At 37.0% G+C, this 14,928-nt stretch overlaps 1 pseudogene; it reads right to left on the bottom strand.

Moving 5' to 3' along the window:
- Window positions 1-11,308: 11,308 nt before the first annotated feature.
- On the bottom strand, window positions 11,309-11,561 carry LOC107158062 (annotated as a pseudogene).
- Between the last annotated feature and the right edge of the window lie 3,367 nt (window positions 11,562-14,928).

A 14,928-nucleotide genomic window follows, 5' to 3' on the forward strand; every position in this document is an offset into this window, starting at 1 on the left:
CCTTAAACTCCACTGATCTCTAAGGTTTTGGGACATGAGATGAAGGCAGAGAGGGGCTGGGCTGGGGCAGATGTTAGGACTCCTTGGGTTGGATGGAGTTGGGGGTTGATGTGTGAACTAGGATGGGCATAGGAGTAGGTCTGGTGTTTGGGTCTGAAAATGAGATTAGGTCTCAGGCTGAAATTGTGGAGGTGCTCATGTTGGGTTGGACTAGGGACTAAGGTTGAAAATAGACCCTCCACTGAGGCGGAGGCTGGGGTGGGATTAGGTTGGAGTTGCAGTTGAAATGAGGTTGACTTTAGAGACAAATTTAGAGCTGAGGTTGGGGTTTATGTTTGGGTGAGGGTTTGGTTTCAGGCTGGGCCTGAACTCGAAGCTGAAGTGGAGGCTCAAACTAAGGTGGAGACTGGGATTGTGCTGGTTTGGGCCTGTTCAGTCCAATCTGGAAGCCGGTAGAGAGAACGGAGCCTCAGTCTCCTCTAAAGAATAATTCCCATTCTGCGATCTGTACTCCCATTTATTTCCATCTGAAACACAGTCACCCTCCTCCTACTTGCCCCAATATCCTTTCTGCCTCCCCAGCTCACTTATCTGCATAAATCTGGAGAATATAATTGCAGGTTTTCTCAGGCAGCACAGGTACCAATGTCAGGAAATTCTAAAAGGAGGGCAATAGGTGGGGCTGGATCCTTCCTGTCTTTGTGCGTAAGGACCCAGGATTCTGATCAAGATCTTCTAGTCCCTGACTATGGACAGTAAATAGAAAGGGAACTGGAACTCAGATTGAGGATGTGTGTAGGTGGTAGTGAGAGATGAGCCCTGCTTGCTGTCTTCCTCCAGGGTATCCCTTTCTCCTCCTTTCAGCCTTCCCCACCCCTGTCCTGTCTTCCTCATTTTTGTCATTATAGAGAAAGGTGGTCCAGAAGGGATCATAGGTACAGTCTATTGTTTTTTTCTCTGTCATATTCTTTCTTACTTTCTGCCTCTGAAGTTCCCAGAATCGTTAGATAATGTCTCCCGGGTTCAGGAGAACCCATTTCCCTTCTCTTACATAGTGCAGACAGACCCAGGCTCTTAGGATCTGAACATCTGACCCAGCATCATCAGGAGGTCTAACCATCAGGCTGGCCCACCTCTAACCTTTCCTCTACACAGAAGTAAAAATCAACCAAAGACTCAAGACCTTGGGGGGAAGGTGGAGAGACAGTGATGAAGGCTAGGATTTCCTGGCCACAATAGGAGGGGATAAATTGGGAAAACAAGCACATTTTTATTGGTATCCAATCTTTGATGGAGATTATGCCAATCACTTGCCTTACATAACCATTTGATTTCCACAAATATCTTGGGAGGCATTTTGGATGATGGACAAAGAAGTCTCCAAGTCATTGTATGACTTATACAAGACCATAAGACTCATAAGGGAGATACCCAGAAGTCTTATAGTCTGGATCTTGCATGGCCCCCAAAGGCCCATATGTTGAAAGCTTGGTCCCAAGCCCATGGCACTATATCAGAAAGTGGTGGAACCTTCAGGAGGTGTGGCCTAGTGGAAGGAAGTTAGGTCATTGGAGTCAGGCCCTTGAAGGGGATATTAAGACTCTCTTTTTCATCTCTCTTTGCTTCTCAGCCAGCAAGAGATGAGTAGCTTCCTCCTCTACAGATTCCTACCATAGACCTAAAGACAACAGGATAAGTGATCATAGACTGAAAACAAAATATATACTTATTCCTCTAAGGACAAATTGCTGCTTCCTTCTAGATGGATGAGTTCCAATGTAGTTACCACCATAGGCAAATGGCTGAGTAATGATGCCATAACAGGGATTCAGTGTTGTTCTCAATCTTGGGTAGGCTGGACACTCAGCTGCAGAATTAGCTATGTCAATCTTGGAGAAGAAAATCTGTGTATTGAGCTAATATGTAGCCTCTGTCCCTGCTGCCATGGTAACTCTCCACATGGGACCAGCACCACAGTGGTTGGATAAAGTAGATTGACACTCAGAAATGAGGTCATCTGATCCAACTGATTATTGTCTTACCTGACACAGTGCTTTGTGGGCATATTCATGGGATACAAATATCTTCACTCTTTATGTTCATATTGAGATGTGGGAGAGCCATTTATCTCTCCCCCAAGACAACTTGCCAACAATTTTTCAATATTATTCTTCTCGAGGCTGTTCCTTCACCAGCTAGTGAACTCACTAAACTGCTGCCTATGAATCAACTTAGATCCATATTTCAAGCCACATAGCCTTCTACCCCAAATGGACAAACAAATATGCCATGTGAAGATCTTCCTATTGAGAGGACGTCCTAACACCATTGTTTTCTAGGGCATCCCTAAGTAAGGCTGTACTGCAGCTGCCCTCCACTTGTATATAGTTGTTAGCACAGTTTGAATAGCCATCGTTAAATGAGGACTATGCTTCATATTCTTCTCCTAACTGATTAGATAGAACTCCCTAGAGGTCCTAGAAATATGCAACAGCACCTGCTGGACTTGCCTATATGTATGAAATATTTCCATTTTAAAAGTGATTGCAACACACGCCCAATTCTTTTGTTTTAATTATTAGCTAAAGCCTAGATCAGAGTGGGCATTTTGGGGCTGTATAGTCAGTTAAAATTTTATAGGTAGGCATTGGATCTCTTTCAAACCCTAGGAACAAGCTCAGGAACTAATTTTCAAATGAAGAATAGTTGTCAATAAAAGAGAGTAGGACCTAATTCCAAAGTTCCACTATCTGCAATGTGAATCTCATACTTAAATTTGCCAGAGGCTCAATGCTCAACTTGTCATAGATATTTCCAATACCACTGAGTATGAACAGTTTTAAAGTCTAAATAGTGTTTTTTAAAAATTGTACCTTGCAGCTTGGATCTAATACAGAGACTTTTCCTGCCCTAGGCCCATTATCAAATTGAAAACCTTATGTTGAAGCAACAAACTTAGATTGCTATACATTTTTCCAAAAGTCAAAGATATTCAAAGCATATTGTTCTGCCCTCCTAATGATAAAGCAAGGTATGGCAACTTGCCTCTAACTTTGAAGTATATCCTGACATACCTTACACCACTGGAGTATTTTCTGGATTTATCTCCCCTCCTCAAGAATGAATGTGACTTACAAAGACATTAGAGGGTGCTTATTATGTGCCCCAGAAAAGCTAATACATCTGGAGCGTTATTTACAACTCTGTGACAACTTAAGTTTTATAATGTGTACAGTCATTTTCTAAGATCCATCTGATTTTCATAATGGCCAAACAGGCAACATAATAGGAGATGTAGCAGAAAGTTAGCAAACATAATATATTATTATGCAATTTTGTGCAACATTAAGGTGATAAAAATCCCATGTGCCCTCCAGATTATATCATGATAGAGAACAATAGAGTTGACTGTGCCATACATTATGGTACAGAATAGTAAAGTTGATGTATTTAAAATAGTGAAGGTGTTCTGCTGTCCTTGTTCATGAAAGTAAATTGTTTCTGATTATCTTTGTAGATAGGAATTTAAAAGAAAGCATTTGCTAAGTGAATAGTTGCATATCAGTGTCAGTGAATGTGTTGAATTGCTTCAGTAAAGACTATATCTTGAATCTTATTTATAACTGTATGACAACTTAATTAAGTTTTATAATGTTCATAGTCATTCTCTAAGATACATTCAGTTTTTGCAATGACCAGACAACTTAATTGGTGGTGTGACAGAAATCAACCAATCCTGCATTTTTCTAAGCCCTAATACTTTTCAAATTCCTCCAATTACATAGTTTTGTTTTGGGGCTTAATGTCTTGGTGTTTCTTTTTTTCTTTCTTTCTTTCTTTTNTTTTTTTTTTTTTTTTTTTTTTTTTTTTTTTTTTTTTTTTTTTTTGGTACCAGGGATTGAACCAAGTGGTGCTTAACCAGTGAGCCACATCCCCAGCCCTTTTTAAAATTTTATTTAGAGATGGGGTCTTGCAGAGTTGCTTTAGGACCTCACTAAGTTGCTGAGGCTGGCTTTAAAGCCACTATCCTCATGCCTCAGCCTCTCGAGCCACGGGGTTTACACTGTGGCATGCACCACAGTGCCCGGCTTCTTGGTGTTTCTGATGGCTATCACTTGGCTCTTCATCCCACAGTGTGAAGCAGGTTTAATCAAGTAGTAGTTCTCATTTCAGCTGTGTTGCTGAATGTGATAAGATTTATGAAAGCAGATTTATGAAACTTCAGTTTTATTGCATATAATCATTGGCTTGAAGAATGCTTTAATTTCCATTGTAATAGGAAAGAGTATTAGCAAAATCAGTTGTGGTAGCACATGCCTGTAATCCCATGGCTCAGGAGACTGAGGCAGGAAGATGATATGCCCCTTCAAAGCCAGCCTCAGCAATTTAGCAAGGCCCTAAGCAATTTAGTGAGATCGTGTCTCAAAATAAAAAATAAAAAAGGGCTAGGGATACGGCTCAGTGGTCAAGCACCCCTGGATCTCATCTCCAGTACTAAAAAAGAAAGAAAGAAAAAAAGATCTGACTCAGTTCTCATTCACATGACATAGAAAATATTAACTTAGAATTTTGCCTCAGGGCTACTTAATTCTCCCATTTTATATTCTAGCATAGTCCAAAGAGATCTGGATTTTTCTGGACATTCCACAGACACTACACTGATCTATGTCATCATGCTAATTGGACAGGAGGACAAGATGTGTCTGTTGTACTGGAAGCTTCTGTAAAGCACATGAACTACAGAGAGTGGAGAGGGATAAACCCTACAAACACCCAGGGACTAACCACTTCAGTTAAATATCCCCATCTAAAGTAAAAGAAAAATTGCTGCTCTTTGTATTTTCCTCCATCACAAAGAAGAAAGTACAGTGCCTGGTAGGTTTTTCTGGGTTCTGGAGGCAACTAGGAATACACTGTGGTTAATACACAGGTGACACTGAAGGCTGCCATCGATGTATGGGATCCGGAGCTAGAACAGACACCGCAGCAAGTCAAGATGCAATGCATTCAGCCTCGCTACTTGAGCCATAGACTCTAGGTTTGGGACAGGTCATGTGTAAAATGGAGCTTATGGCATTCTCCATTAGAAATATCACAACTCAAACTTCTGGGATTCTGAAGTGAGGTTATCCCACCTCAGCAGAGAATTATATGCTCCTTAAGAAATATCTCTTGACATGTTACTGAGACCTGGAAGAGATGGAATGCTTGACCACAGGACACCACATGACCCTGTATCTGAAACTTCCCATTATAAGCTGGGTTCTGTCAGGCCCAGCAGGTCACAAAGTTGGACAAGTCCAGCTATAGTCCATTGTCAGACAGAAATGGAGTTGAGCCTAAGCAGCACCAGATCAAAGGACACAAATGAACTACATGAGCAAGTAGTCCATATCGCCATATCACTACCACATTTGAACCAGTTCCCCTTCCCTCGTTTGAAGTTGGTGAGAAGCAGGAGGACTCAAGTTTGGCCTATGGACGGGTCAGCTTGACACTTGAGTTCAAGTTAAAAAGGGATGGTTGGGGCTGGGATTGTGGCTCAGAGGTAGAGTGCTCGCCTAGCACACATGAGGCACTGGGTTTGATCCTCAGCACCACATAAAATATGTGTCCACCTATAACTAAAAAATAAATATTTTTAAAAAAGGGATGGTAGCTGTATTACAGCCACATTAAGGGGAGATTCTGCAAAATAGTAGAGAAGGAAAACCTTCCCAGTGGACAGAGCTATCAGCTGTGCATTAGGCTATTCACTTTGTGTGTAAGTGGCCTGGAGTAAGGATATATAGAAATCCTTGGTAGTTGCTAAAAGCCTGCTGTCTGGTTGGAGGTCTGGATGGGAAGGACTTGAAAACCAGAGACAAGGAAATCTGAGGACAAGGGATATAGAAGAATATATTAGAGTACATAAAGCTTATGATGGACCAGTGGTCACCAGAAAGCGACATCAAGGAAGAGAGACTAACAAAATGTAGACAAAAATGCCTCAACCAGTTGTTAGCCAGCCTTCTTCATTGGCCAGCTCAGAATTGTCAGGATGGGCACATGAACAGAGGGGCTACTATGGGCCCAGCAGCAGTACCCCACTTCCCAGGACTGATCTAGCTACTGCTATTTTTGAAAGTCCAATTTCTCAGAAACAGAGACCATCTACAAGAGTCATCCAAAATGGCCCTAGGCCTCAAGAAAAACAACTAGCCACTTCTGAAAGAAAGGAAAACTTTTTTGTGACCTCAGATTAAGCAAGGATTTATTTGATATGATACCAAAAGCATAATCCATAAAAAAATAATTGGACTTTATAAAAATTAAAGCATTCACTTTGGATAAATTAATTGTATAATCAAGATCATGCTTAAAGCATCACATTTGAGAGAATGATTTTTACTTGATCTGGTGTGATAAACCCACTATGAAGGATTAAGAATTGCATTTTCTGTGCAGAGCCAATGCCCACAAACCTACTTAGGCCCTGGTTGTTGTATGACACCACTTAGCTTAGATTTTCTGATAAAACTACAGACTTATATGCATTCATTACTACTTCATGCTGCATCTATATAGATGAATCAATGTTTCAGAACAAATTACAGCCTTTTTTTTTTTTTTTGTACTATGGATTGAACTCAGGGGCACTCGGCGACTAAGCCACATCCCCAGCCCAATTTTGTATTTTATTTAGAGACAGGGTCTCACTGAGTTTCTTAGCACCTCACTGTTGCTGAGGCTGGCTTTGAATTTGTAATCCTCCTGCCTCAGCCTCCCGAGCTGCTGGGATTACAGGGGTGCACCACTGTGCCTGGCAAATTACAGCCATTCTTAGTGATCAAGAATAATGTTTTCAGATTATGTATGATTAAAAGGGGGACTTTTAGGGAAAAAAAGTCTAAAACAGAAATAGGCAAGACAATAAATGCATATCTTTAATTACTATACTAGAATAATTTTTAAAAACAACTAAAGTCTAAAAGACTCACTCAAGAATTCTCTCTTTCCAGCTGGGGTTGTGGCTCAGTAGTGAAGCTCTTGCCTAGCATGTGTGAGGCACTGGGTTTGATTCTCACCACTGCATCAAAATAAATAAAATAAAGGCCTATTGACAATGAAAAAAAATTTTTTAAAAAGAATTATCTTTTTTTTACTTACTACTTTATATAGATTTAGTATATTTTAATAATCTATAAAAAAGCTGATAACAAGAGAAATTATTCTTATCCAATAACAATGCAAATGAATTCTGTCTGATCATACATGTATGAAGACATGAATTGGGTGTCAACCTATTTATAAAAAACAGAGATATAAAAATTGTGGTATATATGTATAATAAGAATTGTAATGCAAAAAAAAGTACACATATAAAGACATGAATTGGCATGAACATACTTTATATACAAAGATATGAAAAATTGTGCTCTATATGTGTGTAATAAGAATTGTAATGCATTCTGCTGTCATGTAATTAAAAAAATAAAATAAATAAAATAAAATAAATAAATAAAAAATAAAAATACCACATAAAAGCATGATTTTTAAATAAAATTGCCACATATAGACTGCCAAAAAATTCTGTCTGATCAAAAAGATAATCCAAATATTATAATTTTATTGTCACTTAGGGCAAGTAAGTTTTGTACTTAATTAAACAATCTGATTCCAGTAATTTTTTTTCAATTACTATCAATATTTCCATCTCTCCTGTGAGTAACTATCTTTAACTTCCTCACTAATGGGTTAGGTAAATTTTAACTCATTTTAAATATACAACTTATTAGTTAGAAAATAGAATACATGTGAGAAGATACAAAGTAAAATGGTAAGGAGAAATTTCTTAATTTTATCTACACTTGATGTTATTATATTGACACCTTAAAAATGCAAGAAATTAAATTTTTTTAAAAACCTGCTAGAATTAACAAGAGAATTTGTCAATGTGGTTAGATACAAGATCACTATAAAAATTAGTTATTTTTACAGCAAGCATTCTTCATGTGTGGACCATGGACTCCTTCAGATCCCTGGAGTCTTGTCAGGGATCCACTAGGTTAAAATCATTTTTGTAATAATATTTACCATCCAAAATGCCTCTTAAGGTGCTTGTGAGAGTCAAATGGCTATGTAAGGTAAGTGTCTGACACAATTCCCATCAGAGATTTAATGCTCAATAAATGTTTGCTCCTTTCATGGTTCCTTCCCCTTCCTTTAATCTTGCCAAGAAATCCTAGTCTCTGTCACCCTCTTTCTTGCTTCTGAGTAGAGTGAGGAGATGGAGCCATAGCTGGGGAGCTTGATAGCTGAGGTCCCAGAGGAAGCGCACATGCTGGAGACTCAGGCTAGGATTAAACAAGAGCAAAGAATGAGTTCCTCTAAGCCTTGCGTGGGGGTCCAATGGTACAGACACCAACAGTTCTGGAAAGTGTAGAGGCAGGAAGTGAAAAAAGGGGTGGGGTGGAGGAGAAACAATAGACTGCATGCCTAGTCCACTCTGGTCCAGCTTCCCTTCCAGATGTTAAAAATGAGGAAGTCCATGTGCGAAGGATGCAGAAAAGGGAACACTTGCACGTTGTTGATGGGAATGTAAATTAATACAGCCCTTAGGGAAATCAAAAAAATTAAATAATGAGCTACCATATGATTCAGCAATCCCACTAATGAGAGCAGTGTTTCAAAGAAACATCTGCACCCCCTCCCATGTTTATGGCAGTAATGTTCACAGTAACCAAGAAATGGAAACAAACTAAGCATCTATCAAGTGATGAATAGATGCAGAGAATGTAAAAGGGGTGAGATCCTGTCCTTTGCAACAGCATGGACAGAACCAGAGATCATTATGTTAATTGAAATAAGGCAGGTACAGAAAGGCAAGTACCACATGATCTTATTCATATGCGGAAACTAGAACAGTTGATCTTATAGAAGAGATAACTGGTGGTTCCCAGAGGACAGAGAGAGTAACCAGGAGGATGAGATTGGGAAAAGTTGACTGATGGGTACTCAGTTATAGTTATATAGAAGCAAGAAGTTCGGGTGTGCTGTTGCATAATAGGGTGACTATAGATTAAGATGATATACTGTATATCTCAAAAATCTACATGAACGAATTCTGAATATTTTCACCATGAAGAAATATTAAAGCAAATAAAGATGCTTAGCCTGATTTGAACATTGCATAATATATACATGGTACCCCATTTACTATGTAAAATTTTTGCTTTTATGCATCAGTTTTAAAAGACATTTAAAAAAATATATTTGAAAACAGTTGCATTTGTACTGATATGGGGGAGCTCAAATGGGAAGAAAGTAGACACACATTGGAAGAAGAGAGTCTTGATCCCATGCTCACTACACCTATATATATTTTGTACAGTTTCTCCATCTCAACTCATTCTCCTTTAAAGACTCACTTTAGTATGGGGGCAGGAGATGTCTGGTCTTTTGCACTAACTTTCTCCAACCTTCTCTCCCTCCACCATTCACACTCTCCACCCAACGCTCCAGGATTCAGCCCTGACAAAGGTGACTCTGTTGCCTGCAATCAAGTCCTTTGAACTTTTTATAAGTGGCAAGGTTAAGGAGGAAAGAAGGAGAGAGAAGGCAGAAGATGTTAGAGGCAGCAGGCTGGGTGGGGGAGGAATTTGGGGCTTTAGTTGGATTCTCTTCTTATATCTGCTTCTACATTGAATCTGTTACAGCATATTGTCTTGGTAAAAGTTTATGAAAAAGAATCTAGACTTAACACAAATAAGTAGTTGGAAAAGGGACTAGTACTTTAGTAGCCTTTCAAGATAATTGTGGATGGAAATGAGGATGTAACTCAGTGGTAGAACTCTTGCTTCAAATGTCTGAGGCCATATATTCAATCCTCAGCACTAAAAATAAAAAAGAAAGAAAGAAAAAAGAAATGTGTCTATTTTTCTTTAATACTACACTAAAACTCAAGAAGTGGTAATTTTTTAAAAGTTGCAATATTGACTCTGACACCACATGAAGAAATTTTTAAAATAGACATCTGCTATAGACATTTGCTATCTGTAAATCTTTTTTGGTGTAATGTCTATTAAGGTCTTTGCTCATTTTTTGATTCAGTTGTTTATTGTCTTACTGTTGAGCTTTAAGAGTTTTTTGTGTCTCTTGGAAAACAGTCCTTTATCAGATATGTCTTTTGCAAATATTTTCTCCCAGTTTGTGGCTTGTCTTTTCCACTCTCTTGGCGATGTCTTTTGCAGAGCAAATATTTTGAAATTTTATCAATCTTTTCTTTCATTGTGCCTTTGCAGTTGCATCTAAAAAGTCATTTCCAAATACATCCAAGGTCATCTAGGTTTTCTTCTATGTTATTTTCTAAGGTTTTTATAGTGTTGCATTGTATATTTAGTCCTGTGACCCATTTCGAGTTCATTTTTGTAAAAAGTGTAAAGTTTGTGTCTAAATTAATTTTTTTCATGTGGATATCCAGTTGTTCCAGCACATCTGTTGTTCTTTTTTTTTTTTTTTTTGGTACCAGGGATTGACCCAGGAGTGCTTAATCACTGAGCCACATCCCAGCTCTTTTTATTTTTTTATTTTTAGACATGTTCTCACTAAGTTGCTTAGGGTCTTGCTAATTGCTGAGGCTGACTTTGAACTCAAAATGCCTCTTGCCTCAGCCTCCAGGGTCGCTGGGATGATAGGCATGAGCAACTGCACCCAACATAGCCTTTACTCTTTTGTCAAAGATGGGTCGACTACATTTACATAGATCTATAGTTGGGCTCTCTATTCTGTTCAATTGATTCATTTTTCTTTTCTTTAACCAATATTATACTATCTCGATTACTGTAGCTTTCCAGTAAATCTTGAAATCAAACTGAATGTCAGTCTTCTAAATTTGTTCCTTTTCTTCAATACTGTGTTGGATTTCTGGGTCTTTTGCCTCTCCTAATAAACTTTTGAATCAGGTTGCCAATGTCCACAACATAACCTGCTGGGATTTTGATTGGGATTTTATTGAATCCATAGATAAATGGAGAGCATCTGACATCTTGACAATATTGAATCTATGAACATGGAATATCTCTCCACTTAATTCTTGTTTTGATTTCTTTCTTTTTTTTAAGTAACAAATATATTTTTAATTTATCTCAGATAAAAGCTAGTTGGAGACAGTTATTTCAGCCCTTATTTAGTTAAAGCTGTACCCTGAAAAGCCTTGATAAACTGAATAATGGGTTATCTTCAGTATTTCACATCATGCACAGTATTAGAAGAAAAAAATCACATCAGTCATATCATAAATGTGTGATATGCAGGCCAATCTAATCTCTTATCTTCCATATTTTTTCTTTAGCTCTTCTATATTGTTGAAATAGATTCCATGGCATTTTTCTTGGAAGTCCCTTTCAGCTCATTCCTACTTGGCCTTGCCTTTCAGATCCAACATCCCAGATCTTTCTGCACTTAAGTTGCCTGAAGTTACTTGTTTGCAGCAGCTATAGAAAAAAATAGCTTCTCATGAATGGCTTGGTCTTGGGGTGCTTAACATCTTCTGCAGCTTTCCCAAATATAGACCAAGACATGTTGGAGGGATTGCAGAGATTCCCAGGAATCTGCAGAGAAGTCAAGGAACAGGAAGCAATAGCTTTAAGTCTAACCTACAAGTGCCTCTTTGATTTCCCATCATCAGTTTTGCATTTTCCTCATAAAAATCTTGTACATATTTTGTTAGATATATACCTATTTTACCTTGGGAAATGCTAATATAAATGGTATTTTGGGGTGTTTTTTTTTTATTTCAAATTCCACTTGTTCATTGCTGGGGTAGAGGAGAGTGATTGGTTTTTGTATATTAACTGTGTCTACTGCAACCTTGTTACAATCACTTATTAGTTCCAGGTGATATTTTGGTTGATTCTTTCAGCTTTCTACATTAACAATTGAAGGCAGTTTTATTTTTTCCTTTAATCTGTGTACATTTTATTTCTTATTAACATCTTATTTCATCTTCTTGGACTCCTAGTACAAGGTTGAAAAGCAGTGATGAGAAGGGGCATATTTGATGCAATCTAATATGATGCTAATATGATACAATCTAATATGATGCAATTTCTAAGACTTTTATAGATATTCTTTATCAAGTTGAGGAAGTTTCCCTCTATTCCTAGTACTGAGAGTTGTTGTTGTTGTTATTGTTGTTTTGAATCATGAATATATGTGGTATTTTGTCAAATACTTTTTTTGAATATTGATATGATCGAATGATTTTTCTTCTTTAGCCTGTTGATATAATGGACTACTTTTTAATTATTTTTTTTCCTAGTCAGGGTCTCTTTATGTTTCCAAGGCTGGCCTCAAACTCTTGGACTTAATTGATTCTCCTGCCTCAGCCTTCCAAATAGCAAGGAATATATGCATATGTCCCTATGCCTGACTTACACACTACATTGTTTTTCAATTTTTGAGCCAGTCTTGCATATTTAGAATAAATCCCTCTTAGTTGTGATATATAATTTCTTTTCTACATTGTTTTATTTAATTTGTTAATATTTTGCAGAGGATTTTTGTAGCTATGTTCATGAGAGATATTGGCCTAGAGTTTTCTTTTCTTGTAATATCTTCATCTAGTTTTTGTATTGGTTAATGTCAGCCTCATAGAATGAGTTAGAAAGTATTTACTCTCTATTTTCTGAAAGATTGTAGATAATTGGAATAGTTTCTTCTTTAATGCTCAGTAGAATTCAGGAGTAAACACACCTGGACTTTCTGCTTTGGAATATAATTGATTATTTGTTCAATTTCTTTAATAAATATAGTCCTATTCAGATTTTCTATTTCTTTTCATGTGAGTTTTGACAGATTGTGTCTTTCACAGAATTGATCAGTTCTTCTGGGCATAAAATTTCTCATAATATTTCTTTTGTTCTTTTTTTTTGGTACCGGGGATCGAACTAAAGTGCACTTGACCACTGAGCCACATCCCCAGCCCTATCTTGTATTTTATTTAGTAACAGAGTCTCACTGAGTTGCTTAGCACCTTGCTTTTTGCTGAGGCTGGCTTTGAACTCAGGATCCCCCTACCTCAGCCTCCCAAGCCGCTGGGATTACAGGCATGTGTTGCTGTGCCCGGCTACTCATAGTATTTCTTGATTATCTTTTTAATGTCCATGGAATCTGTAGTAATGTCTCCTTTTTTATTTCTGATATTATTTGTTTCTTCTCTTTTTTTTTCTCCCTTCAGCTCTTAGAAACTTACAAATTATATTGATCTTTTCATTGATTTTCTTCCTATTGATTTCCCATTTTAAAATTCATTGTTTTGGCTTTAATTTTTTACTTATTTTCTTCTGGTTACTTGATATTCAATGTGCTTCTTTTTGCTAGTTTCCTAAGGTAGAAACTTAAATGATTGATTTTAGATCTATCTTCTTTTCTTTTCTGTGCATTCAATTATACAAGTGACCCTTTAATCACTGCTTTCTCAGTATCCCACATATTTTGATAAGTTGTCTTCCCATTTTCATTTAGTCCAAAATACTTTTTTCATTTCTCAAGATTTTTCTTTGATCCTTATGTTATTTAGATGTGTGCTTTTTAATCTCCAAATATTTTGAGATTTTTTTTCTGTCTTCCTGTTTTTGATTTCTAATTTAATTCTTGTGATCAGAGAGTAGACATCATATGATTTCAATTCTTTAAATCTGGTGAGTTCTATTTAGGGGTGAGGTTTTTTTTTTTTTTTTTTTTGTCTCAGCAACAAAATACTATTGAACTCTATCAGTGAAAGCAGGCATCTCTATTTAAACTTGATTTTGATGGAAATACTTCATCATTTTACTGTGTCATAAATTGTTTGCTGTTGGATTTTTAAATTTTCTTCTGTTTTTATTCAGGTTTTTAAAATCCATAAGTAGATCATGAATTTTATGAAATATATTTCTGGAATCTACTGTCACATTGGCTTATTTTTCTCCTTGGATTTGTCGAAGTGGGAAATTATGGTAATAGAATTTTGGATGCTGAACTATCCCTGTGTACCCAGAATAAATCCTACTTTGCTCGTGCACAAAGAAGGAGTCTTTCAATGCTTTCTTTTGATGCACTCATGTTTTCTATTTGCCAGTTTTTCAATTAGAATCTTTGCACAATAATTCAATTATAAAATCAGACCATCGTTTTCTCTTTGAACTCTTTTTCCAGCTTTGGTATTGAAGACACGCTAGTTTAATTAAATAAATCAGTGAGCTGCCATCTTTTCCCTATGTCTTAGAATGGCATAATTGATTTTGAAATTACCTGTTGTTTTATTTAAAAGAGCAATAGAACTCAGCTGTAAAACTAGGCAACTACCTAGGCCTTCTGTTTTTTTTGCTTTGTTTTCTTTTTTTTTTAATGAGTAATATATGCAAATGATGCCAAGTGTAAAAGATACAAGAAGTTCACCATGAAAAACTTCCCTTACTCTCTTTTCCTGGCCATTCAATCTTCCCTGGTAGCTACACAATCATAATTTCACATTTTGCAAATACATTCATATTTTTTCATCAAAATATTATCATACTTAATATATCACCCATGCCTTAAGTTTTTCAATTTCATCGCATACCTTGGAACCCTTCTGTTTCAACCTCATTTATTCTTTTTAACAGGCATATGGTATGCCATTGTTGGTTGTAACATAATTTGGCACAGTTGTATTGTCAACTAGCTTTTGGTATTATAAATAATACATCTGTAGGATAAACAGTGGAATTATTCGCACTTTTAAAAAAATTTTTAGTTATAGTTGGATCACAATACCTTTATTTCACCTATTTATTTTTATGTGGTGCTGAGGATCGAACCCAGGGCCTCACACATGCGAGGCAAACACTCTACCACTGAGCCACAACCCCAGTCCCTTATTTGCACTTTTAATGTTAACAGATTTTTGTCAAATTCCCTTCCAAA

This window comes from Marmota marmota, unplaced genomic scaffold (assembly GCF_001458135.2).
Source record: "Marmota marmota marmota unplaced genomic scaffold, marMar, whole genome shotgun sequence".
Classification (NCBI taxonomy): Eukaryota; Metazoa; Chordata; class Mammalia; order Rodentia; family Sciuridae; genus Marmota; species Marmota marmota.